This window comes from Dromiciops gliroides, chromosome 2, assembly GCF_019393635.1.
Source record: "Dromiciops gliroides isolate mDroGli1 chromosome 2, mDroGli1.pri, whole genome shotgun sequence".
Taxonomy (NCBI): Eukaryota; Metazoa; Chordata; class Mammalia; order Microbiotheria; family Microbiotheriidae; genus Dromiciops; species Dromiciops gliroides.
In genome coordinates this window covers 63,088,401-63,102,646 of record NC_057862.1, presented here as the reverse complement: position 1 = coordinate 63,102,646, position 14,246 = coordinate 63,088,401, and positions in this window count along the sequence as shown.

Below are 14,246 nucleotides of genomic sequence, written 5' to 3'. Positions count from 1 at the left end.
TTTAGGAAAATCAAAACATTTTCCCTTTTCTAAATCTGTGTCACCTCTCCTATTTCTACAACTGTTCAAGGATGTGGTTAAGTAATCACATCTGCTAGCTTTTTCAGTCCCCTAGGATGTAATCAGTCTGAACCTGGTGACTTGTACTCATTGAGAGAAGCACATTGTTTCTTACCATAATATAGGGACCCACCCACAGAAGGTTAGAAGGAGCTGACCAGAATCTTTGAAACACAAATGCTGGACACAAGATAGGTGTAGGGTAAGGTGGACAAGGGGGAAATGATATATGTTTTACTTTTTTAAAGCAACAATAAAACATTTATTATTATGTTTTTAATTTCTAATTCACCCCATCACTCTGGCTGTACAAGGATGGATGAATGAAGGAATTGAAGAAAGTAAAGATAAAGAAGAGTGAGTTTCAGATTGGTGATACAGAATGGCATTTTCTCATGAAACCAACTAAAGCCAGGTGACACACATCTAATCAACAACTTCCAATGTGGTTTGAGCAGAGGGCTACCTGCAAGGCTTTCGTGCCTAACCTCCAATAGCTCCCTATCCTTCTGCCACAATTCTTGAAATTCTATCATTCTATATTTCCCTCTTTGAATTCTTTATTAGCACACATTCTTTTGGGAAAACTCACACATCCATTCCCTAACACTTGTGTGATTTCAATTTTAGAACCATTTTGTGGATGGGTAAGAAGGGTGGGAAAAGAGAAGCCCAATGAGCTCATTTCCAGGAATTTGGGGATGTGATGTTTAAAATCTAAATGTGGGTTCTATTCTGCCCCCCCCCCCCCAGTTTTGGGAGGAAGCTGGCTAATATCACTGATAAATTCCTCAAGAGTTTAGGCTTTTAAGGATTTATTAAAATATATTAGAAATTAGTGAAGAGATTGAGAGAGAGAGAGAGAGAGAAGAGGCAGAAGGAGTGATTGGGGAATAAAAGAGAAAAGGAGGGTAACAGGAAAGAGTCTACCAACTTCAAAATCAAATGTCAAGGGGAGGCGAGATGCAGGTGAGTGTAAAGTGCTGCTTACTGTGAATCCTGTTGTACACACTATGATCATTACCCTAACCAGCCTGGTAAGTAGAGGAAGAGTCAGGAGTTTTTCCAAAATGTAGAATGGACAATGATATCCTGAACCCCAGAAAATTTAGGAAAAGGAGAAAAAAAGAATAAAAAGAATAATTTATAGGGTTTTGTGGTTGTATTTCAGAACAAAAAGAATAATAATAGATTTACATCTAAGATGTACAAACTACTTTCCTCCTGACACACTGATTAGGTAGGTATGAATATGATAATATCCATTTTACAGAAAAGATAACTAAGGTTCATAATGACTGAATTAATTCTCTATAGTATCACAACCATTAAAAACACTTTAAAGCATAGGTGTAATTAGATTTTCCCCTAAAACAATAAGAAGCATCTATGTACAACCATCAGCAAGCATTATCTGTATTGGGGATAAGCTAGATAACTTTCCAACAAGATCAGGAGTAAAACAAGGTTGCCCATTATCACCTCTGTTATTCAATATTGTACTAGAAATAAAAATAAAAGTAATAAGAGAAGAAATAGAAATTGAAGAAATCCAAGTGGGCAAAGAGGTAATGATGCTATGTTTTTCTGTAGGTGATATGATGACATACTTGGAAAATCCTAGAGATTCAACTAAAAAGTTAATTGAAATAATAATTATATCAAAGTAGCAGAATAGAAAATAAACCCACATAAAGTATCAGAATTTCTAATTATCACCAACAAAATGTACAAGAGGAGATAGTAAGAATATGGTCATTTAAAATAACCATAGCCAATATAAATTATCTGGGAATATATCTGTGAAGACAAACTTAGGAAGTACATGGATATAATTATAAAATATTTTTATTTACATAAAATCAGATTTAAATAATTGGAGAAATATTAATTGTTCAAAGGTGGGCTGTGCCAATACAATAAAAATGACAATTCTACCTAACGTAATCTACTCATTCAATACCATCCAAATCAAATTACAAAAAATATTTTATTGAACTAGAAAAATAATAAAATTAATTTGGAAGAAAAAAAAGGTTAGGGATATCAAATTAATTAATGAAAAACATAAAGGAAAGAGATGTAGCAATACCAGTTTTTATTCTGTTTAGAATTTTATTTTACAAATTACATGTAAAAGCAAATTTTGACATCGATTTTGTAAAACTTTGTGTCACAACTTCTCTTCCTCCCTCCCTTCCCACCCCTACCCCAAGAACTCAAGCAATTCAATAAAAGTTATACATGAGTAGTCATGGAAAACATCTCTACATTAGCTAGGTTGTGAGAGAAAACAGATTAAAACAAAACTTCAGATTAAGGAATTATCAAAAAAATATGTTTAAGCCTGTTTTCAGATACCATCAGTTCTTCCTCTGTAGATGTATTGCAATTTTCATAAGTCCTTCAGAGTTATATTGGATTATTGCCTAGCTGGAAAAAAAAATAAAACAAAACACATGCTTCCCAGCAGATCATCTTACACTGTTGCTGTTATTTTGTATACAGTACATTTCTCTCTCCTTCAGTTCATATGGGTCTTTCCAGGTTTTTCTGATAGCATCCTGTTCATCATAACTTTTATACAGTACCTTAAACTTGACAAAGAATTTTCTTCACAATAGCCAGCAGAGTAGGTTTTACCATAGGTTTTACCATTGTAGTCAATCATAATGATTTCCCTCCATCTTATTCCCTTCCAATGATATTTACTCTATTTTTTATCTTCTTTTACCCTATTCCTCCTCAAAAGTGTTTTGCTACTGACTGCCCCCTCACCTGCTCTACTCTCCCTTCATTCACTCTTCCCTCCTTATCTTCTTCCTTTAAGGTTAAATAGATTACTCCTCCCAATTGGGTGTGTATGTTATTCCCTCCTTGAGCCCACTCTGATGAGATTAAGGTCTTTGAGCTAATTCTGTTTTCTAAATTTTTCTTCCTCCCTCCTTCTTCAACTCTCCCTATGAAATCAAATAATTCAATATATGTCATACATATGATGTTATGCAGAATATCTTCACCTTAATCAAAAGTATTTGGCTTTTTACTGCTCCCTCCCCCAAACTTCCCTTCCCTCCTTCCCCTCTTCTCCACCCTGCCCCCATCTCCTTCCTTTTCCACTTTTCCTCAAGGCAAAAATGTATTACTATACCCACTTGAGTATGTATATTATTTCCTTTTTGAGCCAATTCTGATGATAGTAAGGTTCATCACTCCCCCACTCCTTCCATTCTTCCCCTCTCCTCCATAATCTTTTTTCTTGTTTCCTTCATGTGAGCTACCTCTCCCCAGTCCACCTTTCCCCTTCCCCCTTCCCCAGTGCATTCCTTCTACCCCTCAACCCTATTTTTTTTTGTGGGGCAATGAGGGTTAAGTGACTTCCCCAGGGTCACACAGCTAGTAAGTGTCAAGTGTCTGAGGCTGAATTTGAACTCAGGACCTCCTGAATTCAGGGTTGGTGCTTTATCCACTGTGCCATCTAGCTGCCCATCCCTCAACACTATTTTAAAGATGTCATTAAGGGTTAGCTAGGTGGCACAATGGACAAAGCACCAGCCCTGGACTCAGGAGGTCCCAAGACCAAATCTGGCCCCAGACATAAGACACCCCACCCTACTTGCCACACAAAGAACAAGGATAAACAAAAAATAAATGCTTTACAGATATAATCCCTTCATATTCAGTTCAGATTTGTGTCTTCTGTCTAAGTGTATTCTTCCTTTCAGCTACCCTAATACTAAGAAAGTTCTTATGAGTTCAAGTATTATCTTCCCATGTAGGAATGTAAACAGTTTAATCTTTTAATATCCCTCATGATTTCTTTTTCCTGTTTACCTTTTTATGCTTCTGTAGGGTCTTGTATTTGAAAGTCAAATTTTCTATTCAGTTCAGGTCTTTTCATCACAAATGCCTGAAAGTCCTCTTTTTTTATTGAAGTCCCATTTTTTCCTCTGAAAGATTACACAAGTTTTGCTGGGTAAGTGATTTTTGGCTGTAGTCCCATTTCCTTTGCCCTCTGGAATATCATATTCCATGCCCTCTGGTCCTTTAATGTAGATGCTGCTAGATCTTGTTTTATCCTTATTGGAGCTCCACAGTCTTTTTCTAGCTGATTGCAATATTTTCTCCTTGACTTTCTTCTCATGACTCTCCTGCATCACTCTCATTTCTCTTTCCATTCTTTCCTTCACTTCTCTAAATCTTCCTTCTATCTCTCCTACTTTATCTTCGAAGTCCCTTTTGAGCACTTCCATGGCCTGAGACCAATTCATAATTTTCTTGGAAGTTTGGATGTAGGGACCCTGAGGTTGTTATCCTCTTCTGAGGGTGCACCTTGATTTTCCCTGTCACCGAACAAGCTTTACTTACAGCCCAGCATGGCCCCCTTTAATCTGTCTATGGCTGGAAAATAATCTCAGCCCATATTTTTGTGTTTTTTTTTCTGCTCCAGGGGTTCTTTTATTGCTGTTTTTGGGGTAATTGTATCAGGAGTTCTGTGCATTTAATGTCTTTCCTCTTGTCTCCACCCCTCAGTACCACATTTTTAAAGGCATGATTTTTATTGAACTTTTGTAAGATTCGCTCTTACATTATTCCAAAGACTACAATAAAAAAATTAACTTTAAGGAAAGTAAATTTTCCTGGATTAGTCACTGTACATTTTAAGGAAAACAATATGGTATCTAAATATAAAAGGCATCCCCCAAATATCAAAACAGAATAGTTATGGACATACTTCATCAAAATACACACATATGTATATATGGTTATTGATAAATATTTTCACAATTAACCAATAAAACACATACCTCTTTGGTTTTGTCTGTGTGTTTCTTTCCATAGACTGAATAAACCTTGAAGAGGAAGGGAACATTGCCTCTATTGATTTCCAAAGAAAAACCAAGTGGAATAGCTCATGTAAAGTGCTCTGCTCATGTAAAATTTCACCACTATTTATTGGCAAAAAATTTCTGAGTTTTTATACTAGAAGGTGAGCACAGAAGTCTGGAAACAAAATATACATTTTCCACAGAGTTTAACACCTTTGCCAGTTCTACTCTCTAGGGAAACTGGTTTAAGGTCAGCCAAATATCTACTTTATGATTGCTGTGTTATTTTAAGTAGGAAAATCCCATACATTAGGGGATTTTCCTGGGATGGGCTCTTAAGGAAGGCTTACTATCTGTCCATTTCATTACTGCATTTTAAAAGATTTAATAGATTGTAGGTACAAATTGTGGTTGGTACCTATAAACTATTCTGGGGCATAGTGTATCAGGGCTGAAAGTAAGAGATTGAGACTTTCTTATCAATAATTAACAATAGGGGGAGCTAGGTTGCACAGTGGATAAATCACCAGCCCTGGATTCAGGAGGACCTGAATTCAAATCTGAGCCTCAGACACTTGATACATACTAGCTGTGTGTGACCCTGGGCACGTCACCTAACACTTATTGCCCTGCAAAAAAAAAAATAATAATTAACAATAATTTCATTAATTGAATAAACAAAAATTAACATTGAAAAAAGATTCTTCTTCCCATACTGAGCTATAGAGTTATGCACAGTATCTTGTAAACATTAGGGTAGAAGAAAATCGTAAGTAAATTAATGACTCTTTCCACATGGAGCATCATCCCATAGAAAGAATACTGGACAAATGTATTCCTTGATGGCAAGAAACAATCATTGCATGTTATGAAGATCACATCATCTTTGTCAGAATGAGATGAAAGCCAATAGCATCAAGGCCAGGATTAAAAAGCCACATCTCCTGACTCCCATTCCATTTTGCCAACAGCACAATGACTCAAATGTTTATAATTACATCTGGATTATTTCATTGATTATATGGAAAACATTCAAGGCTATCTTATTTGAACATATTTTCCCTGAAGGCCAGTGGGATATTTACTCCTTTCAAACTACTATTAGGTTAAATTTAAAGGCTCCTGTATGTTCTTGGAGCCAAAGGATGTGAGCCTGAATCCTGGCTCAGGTACTTAAGTATGTGACCTTGTGTATGTCACAACCTCTTGGGTCTCAAATTTCTTTATCTAGAAAACTCTAAGGTTCCTAAGAACTCTACATCAAAGCAAAGCATTGTTAGTAGACACCAATTTGGTTATTAATATTATTGTTGGTATGTCCTTGGAATAGGATAAAATGATAGGCTTCAGTTTGGGGGATCTACACCATCCTGCTAAACTGTTTGTCAGATTAGAAAGAGTATTCCATGTGTTCTTTGGGATCTTTTCTGATTTTGGGAAAACACGTTTAACCTTGTGAAAACTGGCATTCTTGTCTACTTATAAAAATTTTGGGGGGGTTTCTCAAGCTACTATTACATAACTAAATTCACTTTCCTGCCAAATTCCAAGAAAAGTTATCTACATTTACTGCTTCCACCTCCTTCTGTACCATCTATTACCTCATATCGTTACAATGTAACTTCTGACCCAATCAGTCTACCGGAATCACACTTGCAGAGATGACTAATGAGCTGCTGCATCTTATGGCCAGTCTTTTCCTTGACCTCAAACTTCTTGACCTTTTTGCAGATTTTGGCACGGATGACTATTTGCTCTTCCTGAGTATTCTCACCTTCCTTGGTTTACATGGCACTGCTCTTTCCCATTTCTTTACTTACCTATTTTATTACTCTTACACATTAATCCCTGAATTATATCATCCACTTTACATACACTATATTTGCCCATTCCCTCCAAGGCTCTGTCCTGGGTCCTTTTCTCTTCTCTCTGTATTATACCTCTTTTGTTGATCTCATATGCTTTCAGTGGGTTGAATAATCATCTATAAATAAATGACCTCAACCCAAACCTAATTTTTCTCTTCAACTCTTCAAAAGTTTATCACTGGGACCAGCTAGGTGGTGTAGTGGATAAAGAACCAGCCCTGGATCCAGAAGGACCTGAGTTCAAATACATTAATTTTCATTTGAGCCTCACTCCAACCCTGAGATGTAGAGTTTATAGGTATTATTATCTCCGTTTGATAGATAAAGAAATTGAGACTCAGAGAAGATAAAGACTAACCTATGGTGGTGCAGGTAGTAGTATCAGAAGCAAGTTCTCTCTTGCTTCCACATCCCATTTGCTTTACAGTATATGGCATCTCTCTCTAAGGAAGAAGGAAGTAACTTCTGTATTGGACATGATTACATTATATGTGGAATACTGTATTTAGATCTAGACATAACAGTTTTAAGAAGGACCTTGCCAAGTTTGAGAGCACAAAAATAATGGCAACCAGGATGGTGAGGGGGACTCCAAACCAACCCAATTAAGCATCAGTTAAAAAAATTTGAAATGTTGAGACTGGACAAGAGTAGACTTAGGGGGACCATGAACCTTTGGACTGGTCCTGATGCTGTTGACCTCAGTACTTGGCAAATTAGAGAATAAATTATTGAACAAATGGCGAGAATTTATAAAAGAAAGCCATGATTACTGGGGGCCAACAAGATTATACTATGAACATATTATACAAGGCTAATCTCATTTCCTTTTTGACAGAATAATTGGCTTTTGCATTTGAGAAATATCATTAATAGCATATTTGAATTTCATCAAACATTGGACAACCCGTATGACCTGATTTAAGTAACTAATGAGTATTTAAATTTCTTAAGCCCTGTGGATATATTGTTACATTTATTCTTCTCTTGTAAAAATATTTCTTACTTAGTTGCAATAGTGGTTTGTATTGCGAAAGAGGATAAGGAGCAGATGACTGACTTCTAGAGTGATAGTGAAAAAATTGGGAAAGCTTTGTTCATATAAAAAGATACGGGAATTATAGTGGACCACAAGCTTGATATGACTTACATGCACAATATGACATCACTGCAAAAAAAATAACATTTTCATCTGGTAAGCTTAAAATTCTGTGATGTCTAAAAATCTAATGAGAGGTCGCCTTTAATTAGAAGCCTTAGCACCAGTCTTTGGGCATTAAGTATTTATTAAAGTATATTAGGGGTTAGTAAAAGGAACACATGTAGCAAGAAAGAGATCTGCCTACTTTCCGTATTCTCTCTGCTTCTGCCACCAACAGCTGGTTCCTGAACGAAAAGAGAGAGATCCTTAGCCTCTTCTCCCAGAAGTCCCCTGTGAAACAGGAAGCAGGGCCATCCCAACAAACAGCTTCAAGCTAATTGACTGATAGCATTGATAGACAAGACTTACAGGCAGTAACTTCTGGATGTAAGACAGCTTCTGGACACTGTCACATGTTTTCTTTTTAGGATGTCTTTCTCAGTAGGGTGGTGGCTCTCTGATTCTCACACAACTTAGGCAGCCAGGATGAGATGATATTATTGATGGTGTTAATAGCATTCTACTAGACACTGTCCTTGACTCCTTCATTAATCACCACTTTTATCAGTGACTTGGATGAAGACTTTGAAAGAAGGCTTATCAAATTAATTATAGGTTACATAGAGCTAGGATGGTTCTCTACATCTACTGTATGACAAAGTAAAGATTTGGAAAGGTCTCAATAGGCTGAAGAAAGAATCCAAGGCCAATCAATTGATCAAAATCATTTATTTATTTTTAAAGTAATAAACATTTTTATTTATAGTTTGGGTTCCAATTTTTATCCCTCCTTTTCTCCCTGCCCTTCCTCCTTTCTGAGGTGGCAAATTACCATATTAGTCATTTTGTTGTTGTTGGGTTTTTTAATTTATTTAGAATTTTATTTTATTTTCCCCCAATTACATGTAAAATTTTTCAACATTCATTTTTAAAACTTTATGTTCCAAATTATCTTCCTCACTCCCTCCCCATCCCCACCTTATGAATGCAAGCAATTCAGTGTAAGTTATACATGTATAGTCATGCAAGAAATTTCTAAATATTAGTCAGGTTGTGAAAGAAAGCAGACAAAAAAATTAACAAAAAGAAACTAAAAAAATTATGCTTCAATCTGTATTCAGACTCCCTCAGTTCTTTCTCTGGAGATGGATCACATTTTCATAAGTCCTTCAGAGTTGTCCTGGATCATTGTATTGCTGAGAATAGTTAAGTCATTCACAGCTGCTCATCTTACAATATTGCTCTTACTTTGTATACAGTACATTTTACTTTGCATCAGCTCATGTAAGTGTTTCCAGGTTTTTCTAAGAACATCCTGCTCATCATTTTTTAAAGCACAAGTAGTGTTCCATCATAATCTCATCCCACAATTTGTTCAGCCATTCCCCAGTTGATGGGCATCCCCTCAATTTTGAATTCTTTGCACCAGAAAAGGGTTGCCATAAATATTTTTGTCCATATATGTCCTTTAACTTTTAGGTTTTTATCTGTTTTCAGGAAACTGACCTAGTAGTGGTCAAAGAGTATGCATGATTTTGTAACCCTTTGACCATAATTCCAAATTACTCTACAGAATGTTTGAATCAGTTTATAACTTCACTAAGACTACATTAATGTTTCATTTCTTCCATATCCACTACAACATTTGTCATTTTCATCTGCTGTCCTATTATTCAATCCAATAGGTATGAATTAGTACTCCAGAATTGTTTTGACCTGCATCCAATCAATAGTGAGTTAGAGCATTTTTTTCATATGGCTATAGGCAGCTTTGATTATTTAAACTTAAAACTTCATAACTTTTGATAAATTTTCAATTGAGGAATAGCTCTTATTTTAACAAATTTGACTCAGTTCTCTATGTGTTTGAGAAATGAGGCCTGTCAGACAAACTTGCTTCAATTTTTTTCATAGTTACTATTGCTAACTGTATTTCCCTCCATCCTATTCCCTCCCTATGACATTTACTCTGTATTCTAACTTTTTTTCACCCTGTGTTTTGTTTCTGACTGTCCCCTCTCCTAATCTGCCTTCCCTTTCCCCCTTATCCCTTTCTCCTCCTACTTTCCTGCAGGGTAACATAGATTACTATACCCAAATGGGTGCGATTGTTATTCCTTCTTTGAGCCAATTGTGATGAAAGTAAGGTTCCATCACTCCCCAGCCCCCCCCCTCCATATTTTCCTCCTCTGTATAAGATTTTTATTGTTTCTTTTATGTGAGATACTTTTTCCCATTCCACCTGTCTCTTTCCCTTTTTCCAAGTGCATTCCACTAATCTCTTAATTTTATTTTTTATAAAGATATCATCAATTAATATAGAAGCTGCTAGATCTTGTGATATCCTGACTGTGGCTCCACAGTACTTCAATTCTTTCTTTCTGGCTGCTTGCAACGTTTTCTCCTTGACCTTGAAGCTCTAAAATTTGGCTATAATATTCCTAGAAGTTTTCATTTTGGGATCTCTTTCAGGAGGTGACTGGTGGATTTTTTCAATTTCTATTTTACCCTCTGCTTCTAGAATATCAGGGCAATTTTCCCTGACAATTTCCTGGAAGATGATGTCTAAACTCTTTCCTTGATCATGGTTTTCAGGTGGTCCAATAATTTTCAAATTATCCCGCTTGGGTCCATTTTCCAGGTCAGCTGTCTTTCCAAGGAGCTATTTCACATTGTTCTCTATTTTTTTATTCATTTGGATTTGCTTTATTGTGTCTTGATTTTTCATAAAGTCATAAGCTTCCATTTGTTTAATCCTAATTTTTAAACAATGATTTTCTTCAGAGAGCTTTTGTACCTCCTTTTCTATTTGGCTTTTAAAAGTATTGACTTTTTTCATGACTTTCCTGTATCTCTCTCATTTCTCTTTCCATTTTTCCTCTCTAACTCTCTTACTTTATTTGTAAATTCTTTTTTGAGCACCTCTATGGCCTGAAACCAATTCATATTTTTCTTGGAAGTTTTAGATGTGGGGACTTTGTCTTTGTTATCTTCTTCTGAGGGTGCATGTTGATCTTCCTTGTCACTATAGAAACTTTTGAGGGCCAGCATTTTTTTCTGTTTGCTCATTTTCCCAGCCTATTTCTTGACTTTTAATTCTTTGTTAAAATGGGGCACTGCTTCCAGGGTGGAAGGCCCATTGTCCCAAACTTCAGGGCGTTTGTGCAGCTATTTTCAGATATACTTCTAAGAATTTGTAAGGTGGTATGATTTAAGGAGAGATATGTTTACTGCTCTTCTGGCCTGTGCTCTGGTCTGTAAGCAACTACAGGTCTGCTTTTCTGCCCTGGAACTATGAACAAAGTCCTGTTTCACTGTGGCTGTAAGCTCTGGTGTTCTTGTGCTTCTCCCCATCCTGTGACTGTCACTCAAGACTGTGACCTGCATCTGAGTATGGCAAAACATCATACTCCTGCCTCAGTGCTAGCAGAGAGATCCCTGTAATCTCTTTCTGGCCAATTGTCTTACCATCTTTGGGCTGAGTTCCAGAAGCAGTTGCTGCCTCTGATGATTCAGAGTCTCTCAAGGTCTGCTCCTGGTTTTCTGGAGCTGGGGCTGGGGCTGTGCTGGAGATGCATCTGTGCTGGCACAGCCTGAATTGGTGTGTACTCCACTCTCCCCCGATCCAACAGACCTTTCCTGCCAACCTTCTAAGTTGTCTTTGGCTCTACAATGATTTCACCCTGTCTTTTTGTGGTCCTTTCTTTGGAAGTGGATAGTATGTTTCAAAAGTCATTTGGGGGGCAGCTAGGTGGCGCAGTGGATAGAGCACCGGCCCTGGAATCAGGAGTACCTAAGTTCAAATCCGGCCTCAGACACTTAACACTTACTAGCTGTGTGACCTTGGGCAAGTCACTTAACCCCAACTGCCTCACTAAAAAAAAAAAAAGTCATTTGGGATTGTCTTGGATCATTTTATTGTTGAGAATCATCAAGTCATTCATAGTTCTTCATCAAACAATATAGTTGTCTCTGTGCACAATGTTCTCTAGGTTCTCCTCACTTCTCTATACATGAGTTCATACAAGTCTTTCCAGGCCTTTCTGAAATCATCCTGTTTGCATTTCTTATAGCACAATAATATTCCATTACCATCATATACCCCAGTTTGTTTAGCCATTCCCCAATTGATGGGCATTCCTTTGATTTCTAGTTCTTAGCCACCACAAAAAGAACTGCTATAAATATTTTTGTACAAGTAGGTCTTTTTCTCTTTTTGGGGGATGTCTTTGTGATATAAATCTAGCAGTGCTATTGTTGGATCATGCACAGTTCTATAGCCCTTTGGGCATAGTTCCAAATTGCTCTTCAGAATGGTTGGATCTTTTCACAACTTCACCAAACATACAAGCTTTCCCACATCTCCTCGAACATCCAATATTTTCTGGTTTTTTTATAATTGCCACTCTGATAGGTGTGAGGTGATACCTCAGAGTTGCTTTAATTTGAATCTCTCTGATTAATAGTGATCTACATTTTTTCATTATTTCTTTGTATGAAACTGCATGTTCATATCCTTTGACCATTTATCAATTGGGAAATGACTTGGATATTTATAATTTTGACTCATTTCTCTATATATTTGAGAAAATAGGCCTTTATCAGAGATATTTGTTTCAAAAATTCTTTCCCAGTTTTCTGCTTCCCTTGTAATCTTGGTTACATTAGTTTTGTTTGTGTAAAAGCCTTTTAATTTTATATAATCAAAATGGTCTATTTTTTCTTTTATTTTAACTTTCTATATCCTCTTTGGTCCTAAATTCTTTCTCTGACCACAAATCTAACAGATAGATGAGTCCATACTCTCTCTTTTTTTTTTTTTTTTTTAGGGCAATGAGGGTTAAGTGACTTGCCCAGGGTCACACAGCTAGTAAGTGTTAAGTTCTGAGGCTGGATTTGAACTCAGGTACTCCTGAATCCAGGGCCAGTGCTTTATCTACTGCGCCACCTAGCTGTCCGAGTCCATACTCTCTTAATTTGCTTATGGTATCATTCTTCATGTGCAAATCATGTACCCATTTTGATATTATTTTCTTATATGGTGTGAGATGTTGGTCTATACCTCTTTTTTTTCCATACCGTTTTCCAGTTTTCCCAGCAGTTTTTATCAAATAATGAATTTTTGTTCCAAAAGCTTAGACCTTTGGGTTTATCATATACTAGATTACTATAGTCATTTGTATCTATTCTATTCCACTGATCTACCTCTCTTATTTCTTAGCCGGTACAAGGTTGTTTTGATAATTACTGCTTTATAATCCAGTTGATAATTACTGCTTTATAATCTAGTTTATAATCTAGTATTGCTATACCACCTTCTTTCTTATTTTTTTCATTGATTCCCATGATATCCTTGAACTTTTATTTTTCCAGATAAATTTTGTTATTATTTTTTCTAGCTCTATAAAATATTTTTGATAGTTGGATTGCTATAGAACTAACTAAATAAATTAAATTAAGAAGGATTTACATTTTTATTATATTGGCTCAGCCTACCCATGAACAATGAATATTTTCCCAATTGTTTAGATCTGACTTAATTTGTGTGAAAAGTGTTTTATAGTTCTGGTCATATAGTTGTTGTTTTCATCTTGGCAGGTAGACTCCCAAGTCCTTATATTGGCCACAGTTATTTTAAATGGAATTTCTCAATTTGTTGTTGCAGGACTTTTTTGGTAATATATAGAAATGCTGATGATTTTAGTGGGTTTATTTTGTTTCCTGAAACTTTGCTAAAGTTGTTAATAATTTCAAGTAGTTTTTTAGTTGATTTTCTAGAATTTTTTAAGTATAAAATCATATCATCTGCAAAAGTGAAAGTTTTGTTTCCTCATTATCCTAATTCCTTTCATTTCTTTTTCTTCTCTTATTGCTATAGCTAACATTTCTAGAACAATAAAAATAATTTATTAAATACCTACTATATGCAGACACTAGGGATACAAAGACAACAGTGATTTCAGGGGCAGCTAGGTAGCGCAGTGGATAGAGCACTGGCCCTGGAGTCAGGAGGACCTGAGTTCAAATCTGGCCTCAACACTTACTAGCTGTGTGACCCTGGGCAAGTCACTTAATCCCAATTGCCTCACCCCCCAAAAAAGTATCTATATAACCTTTAATTTGGGGCAGCCAGGTGGCATAGTGGATAAATCACCAACACAGGAGTCAGGAAGACCTGAGTTCAAATATGGCCTCAGACACTTCACACATACTAGCTGTGTGACCCTGGGCAAGTCACTTAACCCTAATTGCCCCATCAAAAAAAAAGTGATTTCAAGGTGCTTACAGAGGCTAATAGGGAGTCTTAAAGTCAAATGATAAAAAAGAATGGTTGGAGTAGTGAGGAAT